The sequence below is a fragment of the Melanostigma gelatinosum genome (genome assembly GCF_949748355.1).
Source record: "Melanostigma gelatinosum genome assembly, chromosome: 4".
Classification (NCBI taxonomy): domain Eukaryota; kingdom Metazoa; phylum Chordata; class Actinopteri; order Perciformes; family Zoarcidae; genus Melanostigma; species Melanostigma gelatinosum.
The window spans coordinates 29,159,475-29,179,992 of record NC_136637.1 but is presented as its reverse complement, the minus strand read 5'-3'; positions in this window follow the sequence as shown (position 1 = coordinate 29,179,992).

Below are 20,518 nucleotides of genomic sequence, written 5' to 3'. Positions count from 1 at the left end.
CAGACACACAAGTGCAGAGATAACGACAGCAAATGAGACTCTATTTATTGGAAAAGGTGAGGCAGAGGACGCATCACAGGAAACAGTTCATCTTCCTCACAGACAGGAAAGGTTACCAAGAATCTGCAATGTCTCAAATATTTACATAACGTGAACGCAGACATTTAATCTCTCTCTCTCGTTGCTCCTCGCTTCCTCTCGTCCAGCGCTGTGAAATAGTTTACGTCCTTCCTTTTGAGGTGAAACACCGGGGAAACATTATCAGCGGTTTTATTAGACGTATCAGGGGAAGCTCAATATTTGTGGAAGGGGATGGGCGAGAGGCTGATGTATCATTCGAGGAAGAGAACCTGCAGAGGGCACAAAAGATGAAATTTCCTGGAGCAACACTTTCACTGCTTCTCTTTCTGTGCTGATAGATTTGAAACACCTGTAATAACAGTGTTGTTAAGCAGCTGGAGGAGCTCAAAGGAGGGAGAGGTCAGTCTGTCTGTCCACCACTTTGGTCCAGACTGAAACATCTCAACAACTTTGCTGTTGCACACATTCATGTCTGCCGTCAGATGAATTGCGATGAATTCTGTGATTCATTGACTTTTCATCGCGCCTGCATCCTGTCAAAAACTTCAATTGGTCAAGTACTTTGGTTTACGGCCGAATACCAGGCGGCAACCTCAGGTTCTGCTCCAGTGTCTTAAATACCTCCGAAGTAGTCTGTTTAATCGGCCGCTGATTATTCTATTCTATTCTATCACCACTTAACACGCTCCCTCCTACACAAAGAACAGAAAGAGGAAATTGCACTTCTAAAGATAACAGCAGCCTGCGTTTACCAGCTGAGCTGTAGTAATGGATACACTGCCATCTGCACCTCAGGGATCATTTGATTTGCCCTGACATGGTAAATTACCCCGCTGCAGCCTGTCCACTTTATTTGCTAATTCAATTCGGTGTCACTTAACACCCAGAGTCCTGCCTTCAAACTGGGCCCCAGAGGCAGAGAGAACTAGCTAGCTACCTCCCTGGGATGATGATGATGATGAGGATGGTGATGATGATGAGGATGGTGATGATGATGAGGATGGTGGATGGTGACCCAAAGCTCTCGACCTCGTGCATCAACACATCGACTCACGTGCAGATGAACACATGCATAAACATAACGGTTCATAGAGTTTATGATGAACCGCCGGGTTCAGGAGAAGAAGCTTCTTTCACTGCCCGCCCTTCTTTCTCCGTGGTGTTTCTGACTGAAAGTTACTGTGAGGAACTTTTAACTGGTGATGAACAGTCTCAGTGTAGTCCTGATCCTCTATATGAACCAGTCTCAGTGTAGTCCTGATCCTCTGTCAGACCTCCATCAGTACAGAGACCATCAGAGAGAAGATGGTCTGTTTCTATAGAGTTGTTCTTGATGCTCGTCATCGGAGCCACCGGGTCGGATTCTGGTGAACTCAGATGAACTCATGCAGGTTCACCAGAACCTCCTCCAGCAGAGACCGGTCCACCGTGGACAGACCCAGATCCTCCAGCAGAGACCGGTCCACCGTGGACAGACCCAGACCCTCCAGCAGAGACCGGTCCACCGTGGACAGACCCAGATCCTCCAGCAGAGACCGGTCCACCGTGGACAGACCCAGATCCTCCAGCAGAGACCGGTCCACCGTGGACAGACCCAGATCCTCCAGCAGAGACCGGTCCACCGTGGACAGACCCAGATCCTCCAGCAGAGACCGGTCCACCGTGGACAGACCCAGATCCGGCTTCACCTGCAGCCTTGGACCTGCAGTCGGAGCTCCAGAGGCAGAGCTTCTCCTCTCCGGGAGTCAACACCGACACCACGCTGCTGGAGACCCAGGACGTATTGCTGGACCCGCTGGAGGGAAGGGAGGCACCGGAGAACCAGAACCAGGACTGAGAGGAGCAGACTGTCAGACCTGCTGCAGTAATGAGAGGTTTCCTAAAGAGACTCTGGTGCTCAGAGACACGACCACTAAAACCAACAAAATCAACAGAAAATGAAAGTTCTCATCATTAGCGTGACGAAATAACCATATACATACAGATACACATGTACATATATAAATAGATATATATTCACGTGCATATGCATACATAAATACACCATTAAACCTGTTATTACTTTAACATAGACGGCCTCCGGGAAGCGATCTAACTATATTTATAATTTCCATTTGATGTTTTCCGAACACAAATGACACTTTGTAATTTGTGTTCCCTCTGCATGAACATGTAGAGATGTAAACACTCGTGTTGAGATGGAGTTTTGCAGTTTATATATTTGAACAAAGAATCTCAACTGAGTGACTAAGATGCTCCAACACAAAGTTTCTTTTTCTTTTGAATCAAGCGTTCGGTTCCCTTCTTCTTCTCTCCAAAACTTTTGTGTTCCGTCTTTTGTTGTTGATGTTTTCCGAAACCGGAGCCCGGCTCCTCGGAGCTTTCCAGTAGACTAATATTTGTGTTTCCACCTCCTCCCACTCTCTGAACATCTGGACTGGAGCTCCGCAGGAACTCAAAACTTCCTTAGCGAGCCCGTCGGATCTTTTGATGATTGCATACACGACCATCGATGGTTTACCGTGACCGTAAACATTCTCCTCTGGCCACCAACACACGGCGGCTCAGCCGACTGGGGATTGTGTCTCTGAGCCGTCTCTCGCTGTTGTGGTGCAGCAGTGGGACATTTATTTAGAGGGGACATTTCAAACAAGCTTAAACCATCTGAGGCGTTCTGGTCATGTGACTGAGATCATTAAAAGGCAACGACAGAAGGTCTGGTATTGTTGTGTATCCATGCACACCAGAAGCCATCATCAAAACATGAATTTGCAGGTTTTAAACTCTTGGTGAAAGATTTGCATATAATCGCTGATTATCAGTTCATCAATACATTGACTGAATAGCTTGGAAGCTTTATCTCTTGATTTTTAGACAGGATGGTCTGCAGTGATGCATCTGTGGTCCTCTGAAACACTGGAAGTGTTTTGGGCAGTGAGGAAGAAATGAAAACCATGTGAGCACCGTTTGCTTCTGTGGCTGAGGTGCTGATAAGAGAAATGAAGAGGGGAGAAGAGAAATGGTTGCGAACGTGCTTGTACTTTCAATCTGCTCCGTGCACACCTGCCTGTCTGAACGCCTGGTTCCCACTGAGTGGGTTTCTACACGTCACAGAGCGCTCCAACTCCCCCCGTGTGATGGAAGTCATTACAGCTCCGGCTCTCGGCTCTGATTGAAGTCTTTTAGCCACAATGGGCCGGCGTGACTTCCTCCGAGGCAGCGTCAGCAGACGCCGGCTCTGTAATCAGGTGCGGATTCGCGGAGGGAAGATGTGTTCAATCGGGCACTTTCCAGCTCCACACCGCAGGTCACGAGACCGCGGATTTCACGAGCAGCTCGGTGTCTGAAAGCTGCCGTCAATCAGAGTCTCAGTGTGCAGGCACGGCTGAGTACATGTGCGCATGCTCGTTTTTCACTCTCAACTTGTCAAATACGGCAGCTCGGCGAGAGGCCTGACGCAGCAAAGTGCCGCTCTACGTGGACGTAGTGGTGGCTGACGGTAGGTGGAACACCAGGTATTATTCTAGTGGCCGAGAGCAGGACGGTAGAATTAGGTGAAGCCGCCAGAGAATACCGGTAACGGCCATTTTGAATTTAAACTTTTTGCCGTTCTGCGTGTCGAAATTAGCACCCGGATGTTATGTAGCTCACACAAGAAGTGTTTCAGTATAATCATGTGAAATAGTACAAACGAAATAGTTTAACATAACATAACGTTCCTTAACTTACGCCACGTTTGTAACGTAGGCTACTTACCTACCGAACAGTGTAAACCACGATCCGTTCCTAAACCCTCACCGAAGTGGTTTCCTGTAAACACGGAAGTTTATTTTGAAAAGACATTGTATGCATGCAACACGCCGCAAATTGACACATAAAAAGACGGCCGTAGAGCGTCACAGGTTGAAGCACGGAGCCAGTGACCGAGCTGCAGTGTTTGACGAGTTGAGAGAGAGATCGTGTTGCACAAATACTGCACACTGTAAAACACACAGGAATCTCGTGGAATCAACTCGTCTTTTATAATCAACCGAATTCAACTTTATTCTACTTGTTATTTTTATATCTTTTGACTTGAAATGAGTTGAATAAATGTACAGATGAGAGTTCATTCAACTCATAAAATTAAGTTTCTAAAGAGACGTGATCAGCCTATTAGCATACTTCCCAGCATGCATTGGTGAGAGACAAAACCCTCCAGAGACCCTTCTTTTTATAGTTTGAAGAAAAACAGATGATTGAAGATTGTTGTGTCTTTACTACATGAAGTACTTTGAACTAATTATTCAAATTAAGTTCCACATTTATAAACTGGAACCAGCATAAAATAAAAGACAAACACTGTCCTATGTGATGCTGCAGGACACAGCTGTGTGTTTCTGTAGATGGCAGTGTAGCACAGATTTCCTGCAGCACTCTGTCTATTTGAGTGTGTGTGTGTGTGTGTGTGTGAGTTCCCCTACATATTCAATCCCCAAGATAAATCCCTTTAATGGAAAAAAATCCACGTATCCCTGAAATACCAGCACTTTATCGCACCATATTTAACTCACTTCTACATGAATGTAACAACTGCAGAACTCACACACACGTCCTTGCAAACTGAACTGTTCTGCTGAGTTAAGAGCTTCGACATAGATGTCGCAGTAATGTCGTGCGTGTTGTTTTTTAGCATTCGATTGATGGAAACTGCAGATTCCTCCTCGTCTGCTCCGTCAGGGAAAACAAGCCGGCTCTTTGAGCGAGAGAGCGCTGCATTCATTTGCATTCAAGTTTGCGGTAAATATATCCGTCTGTGTCAGCGCGGACAGAGGCTTCACTGTAAAAGATGTTTGCTCACGAGCACAGAGAGAAGGCCGCAGGAAAGAAAGGGGATGAAACGGGGAATAAAAGCAGCAGATTAGGACAGATTTGGCAACGGAAACAGTCAATTTAGCAGATATTGAGGAGAGAGGAGGTCTGGTTGTGAGGACTGCTGACAGGAAAGTGTCGCGGGAGGAAGAGAGGAATGACTTTATGTTGAAAGAAGGAGACGGATGTGACCCGGCGGTTAGTCGCGTCCCCCCTGTGTGTGTGTGTGTGTGTGTGTGTGTGTGTGTGTGTGTGTTGTCGGCAGCGTCTCTCGCTTGCTTTCCCCTCCTGGTTCTCTCTCTGTCAGGCCTCTTGCACTCTTGTCCTCTGCCCTCCTCCAACATCTGGAGTCTGTTTAGCATCATCAACGCCAGAGCCGCCGCCATGACACCTCTCCTAAAGAATGCCTCGGATCAGGACTCAGAAAGGAATCAACCGTTTTCTGACACTGTGCAGCGTTTCACACGAGATACATCAGTTAGAAACTCTCTCCCCTCAAACTGCTCAGTCACGTTGGACTCAATGCGTTGGCGTTTTACGCAGGAAGAAGATCTGCTGCTTCAGTGAAAGTAAAGTCCGGCTCACTGTCGGATGTTTTCATGATCTTCTGATCAATGAAACGCAAGATTCACACAAGCAGCGATTCTGAAACTCCACCGCTGGATGTTGTCTCTGTTTCCTGCTGCGTGACAACACTGTAAAGGTTTAATTAGGAGGCTTTTACACAGCCTTTGTGTATGTGAGTGTTTACATGGAGCTGTCACAGCCCCCCCCCCCCCCTCTCCGGCGTGGCCAAAGGATTAGCGGTTAGCAATCACCTCTGTGAAAGTGCTTAACGTCAGGGCCGCGATGACGGATTTTCCCGCCGGTCAGTCGGCAGATGAGCACAACATTCGTTTTCTGTAGTCCGAGAGGCGACCTCTGCGTCCCCCGCAGAGACCTTTACACCGGACGATGTCAACATGATATATGTGCGCATGCCGTCAACGGACGTGGCATTTGTTTGGGCGTTAGCAAGAATTAAAACTGCTAGCAGCATCGAAACGTCGGGTTGTTGCACGTTGGGTTATCAGAATCGATATTACAACAGTGGACACGAGTTCTGCAGAATTCAGACAAGATGGCGAACGTTTCACAGGTGTTTCAGTTTTACCAGTGACCGAGTTATCTGGTGACTTTCAGTCGAGTCACACAGATCTGTAAAGTTTCTTTCGGTTGCGTTCTCCATGTTTGGTGGTTAATGTTCTTACACAACTTAACAAGCGACTGCACTCCGCCGTACTTCCGTACGTCATCCTTGTGTACGAACTGTAAGCAGATCTACACGTTAATCAAACCCGGTCTCTGGGGGGGTCTGAAGTCTGTTCTGGTTGCGATGCTGTACAGTCGAGGGGGGAGGTGATACAGAGTGGGTTGGAGATTTGGGGGTTTCGGGGGGTGCTGACAACTGCAAAATGCATTACTGACTTCATATGAGGCATATGTGTGCCATGTGTGGGCTGAAATACCTGATGTGTTGTGCTCCGAGTTGTGTTTCATGTCAACTTATGCAATGAAAAGAACGGGTGTGCAGTCGGCGGACTAAGTACCTCTCGGGGTGTAGCTTGTGTGTGTGTGTGTGTGTGTGTGTGTGTGTGTGTGTGTGTGTGTGTAGGGAACTTGGCTGTGGGGGGTGCACATGGGAGAGGGCGGGAGTTCCTGGGCCCCGGGTCGTTAACAGTAAAACATTTCAGAGGCTGTCCGTCACAGAACCCTAATGACTTCAGCAGACAACAGCCTGGATTCTGGCTTTTTCCCCCACCGCCGACACCGACAGCCATAAACTCCTGCATGTTTGGAATGCAGGACATGGAGGGAAACAGGTCACACACAAACCAGAGAACACTGCGGCTGACGCGACGCTGTTCTGAATACACGGTTCTCTTTGAGCAGCAGATTGTGACGCTCGCTAGCAGACTCGTTCGATGTGCGTCCAGAGGGGTTCGGGAGGCTGAGTGATTCACGGCGGCGGCGGTGGAAGCGACCGTGTTTACGGGAGGTCGTACCAACGGACCGGTCCTCCCGACCTTTGACCCCTAACCCACAGAGGCTAAAGGAAGGGTTAGTTTAGAACAACTCAAGGACAGAGCATCAGCAGCACCTCGTTCAACGGAGGAGGGAGGAGATGGGAGGGCTCAAAGAAGACAAGACACAACGTATGTATATACACATATACCCATGTATTTATATATACATACACACATGTATACACATACATATAAACACATCCCTCTATAGAGTGAGTAAACACAGGGTCTGTGATACTAGCCCTCCATCGAACCATGCTAAACTCCCAGCATGAGTCCATGAGACCCTCTTATCTTGGCCCACCTCCTTCTCACTGAGTGGAGGTGGAGTTATGTTACTAAGCCGACCTCCCACATGGAGCCAGCTGAGGTGGAGCTCTGACGGTGTTTTACTGTAATAAATGTTACATGTAGATCCCTGGATCTTCACCTGAAGAACGAACAGAGTGAGCTGCAGGAATGAGTCCTAACACCAGGAAATGAGTCAGCGTTTTTACACTTCCTGTTCCCTCGTCTTGAAGTCGATATGTTCGCGTCCTCCTCTAACGAATCCAACTTATCGACTTTGTCCCAGACTGATTGTGTGAAGGGCACACAATAACACACACTCACTCACACACACACACACACACACACACACACACACACACAACTAGTGTCCTGTATTTACCGTTTTCGTCTCCCTTGTGTCGTTTTGTCTCTTGTCTCGCAATAAAACAAATAAAAACAAGCAAAATAAAACCACTTTCAGTGGAGTTTTATAACTTGATCATCTTTTATTGACAGATCAAACTTTTCCATCTTCTGCACATGAAAGAAAGAAAAAAGAAATAGGTGTGAAGGCGTCATCACCGACTGGAGTGATGGTTTTAATCTCACTGCGGGCGAAACGGCAGGTCAGGCCGATCCGAGACGTGACGGACATTATTCAGAGAGCAGCGGAGGTCATTGTCATTTGTAGCGGCTCACCATCTCCTGTAGCAGGTCACCTCCCACAGTCACCTCCCACAGGAGCCTCCACGGTCACCTCCACAGTCACCTCCACAGTCACCTCCACAGTCACCTCCACAGTCACCTCCACAGTCACCTCCACAGTCACCTCCCACAGGAGCCTCCACGGTCACCTCCACAGTCACCTCCACAGTCACCTCCCACAGGAGCCTCCACGGTCACCTCCACAGTCACCTCCACAGTCACCTCCCACAGGAGCCTCCACAGTCACCTCCCACAGGAGCCTCCACAGTCACCTCCCACAGGAGCCTCCACGGTCACCTCCACAGTCACCTCCCACAGGAGCCTCCACAGTCACCTCCCACAGGAGCCTCCACGGTCACCTCCCACAGGAGCCTCCATGGTCACCTCCACAGTCACCTCCCACAGGAGCCTCCACGGTCACCTCCCACAGGAGCCTCCATGGTCACCTCCACAGTCACCTCCAACAGGAGCCTCCACAGTCACCTCCACAGTCACCTCCAACAGGAGCCTCCACAGTCACCTCCACAGTCACCTCCAACAGGAGCCTCCACAGTCACCTCCACAGTCACCTCCAACAGGAGCCTCCACAGTCACCTCCACAGTCACCTCCAACAGGAGCCTCCACAGTCACCTCCACAGTCACCTCCAACAGGAGCCTCCACAGTCACCTCCACAGTCACCTCCAACAGGAGCCTCCACAGTCACCTCCAACAGGAGCCTCCCACAGGTGCCTCCACAGGAGCCTCCCCGGTCACATCAGCACCGTCACTGAGGACACCAGGCAGCGGCCACAGGCCGTGAATTGACACGTGTTGCTGGACTTTTCGAGGAAAATGCAGGAAAAATGAGGATATGAACCGTTGTATGAGGATACGTTGATGTACGAGGTACCCAACAAGTTTTGGAAAATTATATCTGTCTTATGTTGGATTCCCACTTTAAAGGGGACACATCATGCTCCTTTTCAGGTTCATACTTGTGTTTAGGGTTTCTACTACATGCTGTAATGTTTAAAAAAACGTTTATGTTTGTCTGAAGTCTCCTGCATTCACCGTCTGTCTGAAACGCTCCGTTTTAGCGCCTGTCTCTTTAAGAGACCCTTCTGAAAAACATGTTGCAAAGTTCTCTCTCAGCTGGTCGTCTTCTTTCACAGGCTGTGGGTTGGTAGACACTCCAGATACCAACATGTTTGTGAAAGATAACGGTTTTTCAAGATGCGTCAACTTTAACTTCAAAACTGATCTGAAAATAATCTGATGTTTCTGAGTGTGAGGTCAATAAAGTGTGTATCTTCCCTCCATGTGATTCTACAACAGTGTTTCTCTGCTGAGCTGCAGAAGACGGTCCGTGAGAAGAACTTTGTACGAAAGAGGCTGTGACTTTGGAAGAACAGCACTTGATTTGGATGAAAGCTTAAAACTTTAGAATGTATTTTTGCAGAGAGAGAGAGGACTGTGGGTTAAGTTCCCATCACTCGGCTACATTGGAAGTGCATCAGTGAAGCATCTTTAACAATAAGCCCTTTAGATAATTATGAATCGTGTTCTAGGACGAACTTTTGACGTATCTTCGCTAAAACCTGACGATTGTAAATCGAGGTAACACGGGGAGAGGAACTGATAAACATGGTTTAGTATTCCTGACTGAAACACAAAAACATACACAATCTGGAATCATGTAAATGAGGGAATACATGAAGTGATATGAATATAATTACTCATCTTAAATCATCAGCGTAGCATTGAATACTTTGTTTTTACTTCTATTCATATTTAATACCGCTTATAGAAAGTTCACCAGTTGCCACTAAAGCAGCATCAACAGAAAGCTGTAACTTTTACTTTGAAGGCCGTCTTCTACTTTTGTTTTGGTAAACTTAAGGCAACAGTCACATCCTCCCGTCCTCTTCTGCCTCGTGGAGGAATGTCAACTGTTTTGTTTCCAGAAGACTCAGAAAAAAGGTTTGGTTTGCTTTTAATCGATCCACTGACTTCACCGAGTCAACAGAAGCCTCGCAGCTTCAGTCTGTCGGCCGTACACGACAACAGAAACACGACAATAACACATAACTCATAACTGCAGGACAAACATCAGATTGTTTTCGAGGTAATCATATTCCTGTGGTTCCACGTGACGGAGATAGAGGGCAGTGTCGAGCTGGAGGAGCAGAGAAGAGACGAGCCTCTTACAGACAAACACATGAAGGAAGATGACAAAACTCAAACGTTTCAAATATAAATATCCAAAAACAAACAGTGGCATTAAAGGTTGATCAAAGCCCACAACAGGAATGTAACATTGGTAATCCTCTCTGTGCTGCACACGGCGGGTGGACTCGTGGTTTGCTTCTCTACGGGACTCTGTTGATCCTGAATGAGCTCTCGCTGTAATTGGTGCTCTTCCACCGTTGTCTCCTGTGAGGAGACGCTTCGAGGCGTCTTAAGAAAAGTCTCGAGTGCATCTGTTTCTCTGGAGGAGCTGAGCGTGCTTTTTGTAAAGCACCTCATTCACCTCGAGAGTGTGAGACGACTTCTCTCTGCCCATCGAGAGCAACGCTCGCCTCCCAGACGTTGATCCTGAACCAGCAGCGAGGATCGATCCGCTTCAAGACCGTCACTGTTGACGTGTTCTGCTCTGCAGCCGCTTTGATTCATTAAAACTGATACATTAAAGTTACTGTGAGGAACTGGTGATGAACCAGTTTCAGTGTAGTCCTGATCCTCTATATGAACCAGTCTCAGTGTAGTCCTGGTCCTCCATGTGAACCAGTCTCAGTGTAGTCCTGGTCCTCTATCAGACCTCCATCAGTACAGAGACCATCAGAGAGGAGATGGTCTGTTTCTATAGAGTTGTTCTTGATGCTCGTCATCGGAGCCACCGGGTCGGATTCTGGTGAAACCAGATGAACTCATGCAGGTTCACCAGAACCTCCTTCAGCTCAGACTCCAGCAGAGACCGGCCCACCGTGGACAGACCCAGATCCTCCAGCAGAGACCGGTCCACCGTGGACAGACCCAGATCCTCCAGCAGAGACCGGTCCACCGCGGACAGACCCAGATCCTCCAGCAGAGACCGGTCCACCGCGGACAGACCCAGATCCTCCAGCAGAGACCGGTCCACCGTGGACAGACCCAGATCCTCCAGCAGAGACCGGTCCACCGTGGACAGACCCAGATCCTCCAGCAGAGACCGGTCCACCGTGGACAGACCCAGATCCTCCAGCAGAGACCGGTCCACCGTGGACAGATCCAGATCCTCCAGCAGAGACCGGTCCACCGTGGACAGACCCAGATCCGGCTTCACCCGCAGCCTTGGACCTGCAGTCGGAGCTCCGGAGGGAGGAGGAGACGATGCTGCTGCCGGGAGAACCAGAATCAGGACTGAGAGGGCAGACTGTCAGAACCTGCTGCAGTAAGATGAGGTTTTCTAAAAGGACTCACGACCACTTTAGTCCTCAGGGAGCAACAGAACCAACACTAAAATAAAGTTTTTGAATGTAGCTTCATTAAAGTTGATCGGCTCAGCGTCGGTAAACACACATCAGCCTCGCCAACACATCAGCACCTTTTCACTCTTTCTCACACGAGAGAAGCGTGTGACATGACGGGGTTTACATGTCTCCGAGCTCCAGTGTATGAAGTGTGTGTGTGTGTGTGTGTGTGTGTGTGAGTGGATGGGGTTGCTCTTGTTTTGATGTGTCTGCTGGACACACACACACTTCTTGATTTGTTGGGTCTCATACTGTCGGTTTTCAGACATAAAACACAGACACTACGTCTCCCAGACCAACACGGACCGTCAGCTGAGCTCGTCGTCTCGTTCTTCTCCTGAAGCATCGTTTTATTTTTCGGAACATTTTTCTGACAAAAGTCCAGCAACACGTTTTCAAAAATAGTTAGTTCGTTAGTTAGGTTTAGAAAAAGATCGTGATTTGGGATCAAATAACTTCAGAATATCCGTTGCTGAAGTACGCAAGTTACGTGACAAATGAATCAACGTTGACTTCTCGTTTCACACAAAGCGAGAAGGCTGAATGACCGCTGGTTGTTGGACCCGTGGACCCGGTGTGGACCGTTCTTCATGCTTTCCTTCCTTTCATCATGACGTGGATGACACACTCAATGGTTTCGTGGGATATCGACGCATTAAGTTACTTTTCTTGGTAGAGCTACGAAACGCTGAATGAGACAAAACTGTCCTCACTCTGCAGGTCTGAAGCTCACAGTGGTCCTCACACAGAGGGCAGTACGAGCACGCGCACACACACACACACACACACACACACACACACCTCCAGCCGTAGACAGGACACTGGAGCAGACTAAACAGTAAACAGACGGCCTCCCTGGCTCGAGTCAAAGTTTACATAATTGTCAAAGTGAATTGCTTGAAAAACTGGAAGAAAACAAAACAGAAATCTCACAGATTTCTTTTTCCACATGCAACACGATCATAGTTCATCCACAGTCGGAGACAGAACGAAACGTGTTCCCATTGTTATTTATAAACACGAGTGTTTTTTGGACCGTGTCTGTAATTACAGAGAGAACGTGTCACACGACGGCGACGGCGTCGGCAATGAATGCATCTCCGAGCTCTGGTGTGCGAGGCGCTGCCTCTGTCTGTGTGATGTCTTTGTGGAGCTGTTTAATGGGAGGGTCTGGCTTCATAATGGGAGCCTCTCTTTCGGGGTGCTGGCCCGCTGCCAGCAACCCCAAAAAAATGCCTCTTACTGGCTGTTGGTTTAGCCGTTGATCCCTGGAAGTGGCGGTGCAGGATCGAGGCCGCATCGCCGCTCGTATCAATCACAGGATTTGGTTTCTTCTCCTTACTGCGGTTGGATTTTTATTTCCCGCCTCTACGACGGGATAACGCTCTCTAACAAAAGCCTTTTTACCCAAAATAGTCTTCAGATAGGCCTGTAAGCCAGCACGGCCACAACACAGATCTACATCTTTATTGTACGTTATTCTCAGACGAGCATAGACAGCCCCCCCCTAAAACAAAGCCCCCCCCCCTCTCATCCATTCACGCACTAACCTTCTACAGCCAGAGACAGACAGACAGACAGACAGACAGACAGACAGACAGACAGACAGACAGACTAGAGATTATAGCTGTCGGGTTCACGCTCTCTAATCACAAGCAGAAGTGAAGATGTTCGTTGCAGCCAAGAAGAAGCTCATGTGACACTCGGATGCAGAACTCTTAGTTCGTAGACGGCGTTCTCTTCGTGCTGCTCGCGGGTTTTTATTGTTTTCTCAGTTCAAAGTTACTTCACACATCAGAGGACCGGCTGTTCTCATCCAGTGCTCGTAGTGTTCCAAATATCATGCGCTGTGATTCGTAGACACACCAGGAAACCACATCGTATGTGATCTTATACTCTGTTGCTGTCACTGTTGCTATTTATTTATTTTTGCAGCCAATAAACAGAAGTGACCACATCTGGACTGAGGTGGAGTGACGTAGAGACACCGTAAACATCTCTGGTAGAGACCTGTCAATCACTGTAGCCCCGCCCTAAAGCATCCCCTGCTTTATGGTCTGTGTGACTCTAAATGGAGCATAATGTACTAAATGAACATCATGCTGTATTGAAGAAGACTTGAAACTAGAGATTGAGACATAAACACATGTTTACAATGTTCACTGAGGGAATAAATCAAGAGAGAAGTAGAGTCATGCTCTCATAGACTTCTATCTTCACTTCTTCTGCTCAGTGATTTCTCAACATGCTGAATCGACGGACAGACTCGTGGCACAAACTACGAGCAGACGCTCACGACCAAATGTCCGGCGTGTTTACTCAGCCCGTTCCCATCCAGCGTTTGTAGCTTTACCTACAAAAAAATGCATCATTTGTAAATATACCACGAAAACATTTTGAATCTAATTTTACATAATCGTGAACGAGTAAATATAAAAACCACAAAACAACCAACAAACCCACGAGGCCGCTGCTCGTTCCTCACGTGAAGCGAGAAGTCGAGAATTGATTTATTTGTCACTTTGTAACTTGCGTACTTCTTCAGTAAAAGCACTTCTGTAGTTATTTCCACCCAAACGACCATCTTCTCCTGAAGCTGACGAAGCAGTTTTGTTGCCTGAACTCAACTGAGTAAGTAGTTCGACGCGTGTTGCTGGACTTTGTAGGAAAATGCACGAACAATGAGGAGTACCTTTTGTGTAAGACATCATACGAAGTGTTATATGAGGATAAGTTGCCTTGTTGAAAATAAATCTATTGATATATTTCTATGTTTCAGAATCCACCGTGTGAAGTCCACAGCACATGAGCCCCAAAGACCAACTTCATTTCCATATTTGGGATAAAAAACAAACCGTCAACACTGAAAACCGATCAAACAGATAAAGTGGCTGGTTTCACCCGGTCAGGCCCACGGGGCCCACGGGGGCTTACCCGCCGTGTGAGGGCCACAGATCCGCCGTAATGAAAAGCGTTATGAATGTATGCGTCTTAATTCTCTCCTACTAATGTCTGTGGGTGGCAAAATTAGGGTGGGCTGCGCCGGGGCCGCTCAGATAGAAAAACCGTGTCCAGTTTAACCGAGCTTCTCTAAGCCGATTCTTTGAGGTCACGTTGGCACCAATGGGGGATTAGTTTGGTTCAGATCAATGTCTGATTGGGATCTTTCTCTCCGCCATTGCCTCCCTCTGTCCCCAAAGAATGCGGCCACAGTCTTGCGATTTGTACTTGTGGAGAAGAAAGGCCGTCCCCTCCCACGGAGGACAAAGACGCACATTAGCTCAGTTTTGCTGTTTTTTCTTCCTCCTGCGGCAGCAAAGCTCCGAGGCAGAAAGGATCAAACGCAGGAAGACATGGCCGCTGACGGCTCCCCGCTGCAGCTGCGCCAGCTACCGGTGCGCTGGATGTGTGCGAGAAGCAGGTGCACGCTTAGGTTGTCATCGTTATCTATTTGTTGATTTATTGGACGGGGACAGTGCACAGCCAGAGTTATAGCTATGAGCTCATTTATACGCGTTTAACCTGAGATGATACGTTTCAGTTCTTTCCTACTTGTATATCGTCATCTATCTGCCTTTTTCATTTTGTTATTGCTGTTATTGGTTCTGTTTGTGCCACGTAAAGTGCCTTTGAGGACCTTTTAAAGCGCTTTACAAAATAAATGTGTTATTATTATTATTATATCTGTAGTTGGGCAGGAAACACAGAATAAGGTCTCTGTTGACTAAGATGAACACTGTAGTATGAAAACAGAATTACAAGACAGTCCATATGCACTCTATGATCAACAGCTTGTATATCACACACAAAGTTACTCATTTTTTCGAACGTTTTCCTTCGAGAGTCCAGCAACACGTGTCAATTTCTGCTCGTTACGTTCAGTCTTTTCAAAATAAACTTCCGTCTTCACAGGAAACTCAGTTGCGTTTAGGCAACAAAACTACGTCGTTGTGTTCAGACAAAGATGGTGAAATGCTGAGTTAGATTTAGGAAAAGATGGTGAAATACTTTGTTTGGTTTCGGAAAAACAGAAGCGACAGCGGCGTCTGAGCTGAAAGGCTCGCTGTTTGTTTGACCCACTCCTCCCACGCGAGAGCTTCATGGTCTTCAAACGTCCTCATTGATGATTACTTGGACAACAAACGACTTCATCTCGGTGCATTGTTTTCCGGAGCTTGAGCTCGGCCTGCTGGATGAACCAGCCCGGTCGGTTGGGTTGATTTTAGCCGCGATCACCGGGAGAAGCAAACGGCATCACATCTAGCGTCTGTTGTCAGCATTTGATTTTAAGACTTGATTGAAAAGGTTTAAATGTGTTCCTCATCCAGCAGAACTCATTCTTATAAAAAGGAATAGACTTCCTTCCCGTTGTGCTGCGTTCACGTCACTAACGTGTGCACATTGTGCGTTTGCTTTGGATTCATTTGCTCCTCATCATTGTTCAGCACTTTCTTCGTCTGTGGTTGTTTTTAAATGTGCCGTACACATAAAGTTGGACTTAATTTAATGACGTATTCACAAACAAAGGGATGCAAATAAGAGGATTGTATCTGGTGGTACGAGCGCAGTCAGAAGTAGAAGTCAAAAAGGAAACGTATATCATATTTACACATTGTTCTTGATGTGTTTGTGTGCGTATGTGTATTTTATGTATATATACACATCTCAAAGGTCATCGGCAGGCTGCCGGCATGGAGGGATGATTGCTGGTGCACACAGAGTGACATGTTGCTTTGTTCATCTGCAGCTCAGCGTGTCATTATCCAATCAAAGAGGAGATCAACCAAACACAACAGGCTGAGGACGACGCTGCACAGCGATCTGTAATTCCGTTGCGTTTTCCCACCAAAAGTCGGCGTCGTTATTCAAATAAAAGAGCAAATCAGAAATGTGTCGGGTGATTTGTCTTCTGTTATATTTTCATCTCTCCTCTCTGTTCACACATCACATGATGTATTCAGACACAACAGGCATAAACAAGCGGGTTTACACAGCGAGGGTTCCCAGCAGACTGAAAATAAACACAGAGGGAAGCGTCACGGAGGCAGACGTCACAACTCCATCGCTGTTTCTGAGGAACCTGCATGAATTCAACAGTTGGCTCTTATTTAAAATGAACTGTATTTTGAAAAATGGGATCAGAACTTATTTATTGTACCTTTACTGTGAGATTACTTGCTGATTATACTTGTTTTGATCGGCCTCTCTTGCTTGTTTGTACTTGGAATCCTGCAAACTTCCCCCGCGTTGGGACGAAAAGGATTATCTCATCTGATCTCGTCTTAAAGTATCAGAAGATGAATGGCGGAAGTGGAAAAAGTCCCCCAACAATTTTCAGAACATATGCGAGTGGTCTGCTTCTAGTGCTACACATTCTCTCCAGCATGTTCGGTTATTGTTCATATATTCCTCTGATCGTGGGTGTGTCTCTCTACCTGCTTTAAAGTACTTTTAATTAAGCTATCACGAGTAAATATTGACACAATCTCTCAATATGAAGCTTAATATTACTTTTCCATTTCAGCTTCCATGAGGCTCTGGTGTTAACATCACTTCTGAGACACTTTACTCTTTCATTCAGTCTTTGTTGTATTTTACTTTTGCTTTATTGATTTACCGTATCCTTTTATTGTTTCTTTACACTTAATAATTGTTATTCTGTTGTTTATATTGTTATTCTATTGTTTTTGTTGATATAAAGTTCTCTCTCATCTTATCTTGATGTGGTGCTGAGGAGCCAACCTTCAGACTGCAAGAACAAATGGAAGAAAAACGGGAGAAATGGACTCAAAACAGCGTCAAGGAAGACGGAAAGGACGACTGATTAAACTGATTGAAAGAGTTTGGACGGTAGAATATGATTTCCCCTCAAAGAAAAACCTTTGTATCGTTGTTTGTTTGCTGAAAACTAAAGTGGAAAAAAAGTTATTCAACTTTACATCAGAATTCTTCTCAAACGGTTGCTGAATAAATTCCCAAGTTGTCCTCGTCTTCTGGTGTTGAAAGCATTGGGCGAGCGCCTCGTTCTCTCACGTTTGAATTGTTGTTATCTGCTGACGCGACAGTCTCGAGTGACTTCCCACGAGAGCACGACAAGAATGTTGAGCCTCCTCCGGCCGCTGCAGCAGAAAGGACTCTCCTCCCCTTCGGTTAACGGCCATTGAGAGCCGGAGCAGCTGGGAGTGTTTGTCCCCTCGTAGAACACTGGGGAGGGTTAGTTAAACCAGGGTCACGGGTCAGAGGTCAACCCTGCCCCCGGTGCTGGAATAGCTTTAATTGACATCGAGCCAACCGCCGCAGGCCGTCACCTGTGGCACCGCGCTGCGTCTCAGACGACGCCCAACTCAGAGACCAGAGCGATGCTCACAGAGCTGAAGAACCGGGAGCTCATGGGCGACGGTCAAACGGCACAAATCACAGAAGCAACGGGTGGAAAACGTTATTCTCAGCATTCATCACATGATCATTGAGGAACTTATGTTTCTATAAGTGGAAGTCCATTGTAACGTTAGCGAGCAGGGCAACACCTTTTTAAAAGTGCTGCATATGAATTGAACTTCAAAGAGCACTGGAACTGGTTCCCAGCTGGTTCCTGGCAGCAGAAACAAAGGTTCACATCATGGAACGGGTTTCTACCGTCCTGCTGGGTGGGAAACCTACAAATCCAACTCGACAAATCCAGGAACATTTGGAATCGTGTTTTTTTTGTTCACCTGGCGAATGCCAAGTCCAACTTTCACACTTCCCTTCAGCTCTGTTGCTGCTGCAGCCAGCGCTGCTCAGTGTTTACCAGCTAGTGGCCAACTCTGTCTATCTGCCAACCGGTGCGGGTCTGCTGACGTCCAGTTACACCCGATTTATCATCGCTGTTACTGAAAACAGCTGCCTGAGAGGAATAAAAACAGACGAGAGCGAACCAAACCAGCAAAGCTGCAGGCCAGAAACAGACCATGAATCTCTGAAGAACTGGTGAGAGCTGCAGAGTCTCTTTAACATCTTCACAAGACGTCAGACTGTTGAAAAACGGTAGTTTATCGTTTAAACTTCATAACCTGCGTCTCAACAAACGAGATGTGGCTTTGTGTGTCATTTCCTGTTTTAAAAGAATAACAGACACAGAAGAGGTTGGAGACTCTGGGTAAGCTGGCCCATACGATCGGGCTTAAGTGCTTCCTCCGGTTAGCTCCGTGTTTGCTTCTGTAATGTTGAGCTGAGCCTCACTGGAGGGAAAAAACCCAAAATAATCGGCACAGCTGCTAGAAGTCAGGAGGTTCCCCGGGACCGATGACCTCTGATGGAATAATTACGATGCGGATGAAAATGGTCCGAGAGGTCATTATTGGTTCTCGCACAGCTGCAGGGCAGACAGATGTGTTTGTGCTTCTGTGGGTGAAAGTGAGAGAAAGTTACGGAGAGGGAAGAGTGGAGGTAAAGTAATTATGAGTACGGTGGAATAAACTGAAAAGCCAGAGGAATGACGACGCACAGGAATGAGGATTCAAGGTGGAAAAGGTCTGTCTGCACTTGTTCCGATGTATTAATCCTCACAAACATCAGCTACATTGTTACCGTACTATACAATCGTCATTCATGTAAAAGCAATATTCGTGTCTCAGCTTATAATTTCAGAGAATCACCTGAAATCATCAGAACAATGATCCCAGAACTCTCCATCTCTTCTCTTGGTCGATAGAACACGACAAAAACAACGTCCGTCGCTTCAGGAAACACGCGCTGCAGCCGCCATCGGCCGGCCGGCGTCCTGCAGCGACGCAGAACCCTGAGGTGTGAAACCTTTGTACATTGAGTGGCTGGAATACAGCTGGTTAACACTCGGATTCACTTGTTCATTCATCGGTTGTGATGCAAAAATATACTGAGCTGCGACCCAACAATCACGATTTCTATGTATCTTGTATTTTGTCTTTTGTTACACTGCTGCTGAACTCAATTTATCCAGTTTTCTTTCTGAAAAGACAAATGTTTGTTACTTGTTGAGGGATGAAAAGCAAAGGTTGACACAGTGCACCTGTGGGCTGCCAATGAAGAAGAGACCCTGATAAAGAGGAGGAGGAGGAGGACGAGGGGGAGGAAGACGAGGGGGAGCTTCCTCGGCTCTGTAAACCACTTCAGCTCTCACTTGAGTGCCTCTCTTTGGGCCTGAACCCACACGGACCCCCACCTCACCGCTTCAGATAGAAATTCCTCCACTCGGCAAAGACCCCGTGCCCCCCCCCCCCCACTCTCCCCCAGCGCTCGGCACACACCGAGGGGCATTCAAAACGCATTAACACCAAATCAATGGGAAACGGTGAAAAAAGCAGGAGAGAAGGAATCTCCTTAGCAACATAATCTAGACGGCCTGACGGGAGGAGAAGAGAGAAGAAAAGGAAAAGAGACGTTTAGGGAGGGGAGGAGAACCGGACACAAAGCCCGGGCACACGGACGGAGACAAAATTGAAAATTAACACAGAAGAAACTGTTCCTTTTTTCACGGTGAGCACAATCAGCTACATTAAAGCCGGGCCGGGCCGGGCCCCTCCCCCCCCTCCTCCTCCTCCTCCTCCTCCTCGCCTGTGGACAGAAACTCCTCCGAGACTTTGGCCCGTCTCAGAGAACCGTGGAAGGGAACAACCAGAGCCGGTAACACGACCATCAGACATGTTTTAAGTTGCTCTAAACTTTAAAAGAGGAGAATTGAATTTGGGGTTTTTGAACCAAACGTTGTGCATGTTTTGAATCATCAGGTAACACGGAACCATCTGAACCATCTTAAGGGGGTTCTTCAGGGTTCTGGGGACTTTTCTTTATGCCACAGACTGAAATTCAAGTTTTATTTCCAAAAATAACGGCCATTTATTCATGACTTTTCTTGCAGATTTTGTGTTTTTCACTCTTTTCTTTTGGGATTGCCTCGATTCCCATCCTGCAGAAAACACATCCAGCCACACACGTGTTGTACAAACACTCGCCATCCCTCCGGAGTTTTCCCGTTATTCATTGCAACTCCCGGGGACAGAGAGAGAAATGGACGAATGGATGAATACGATGAGTT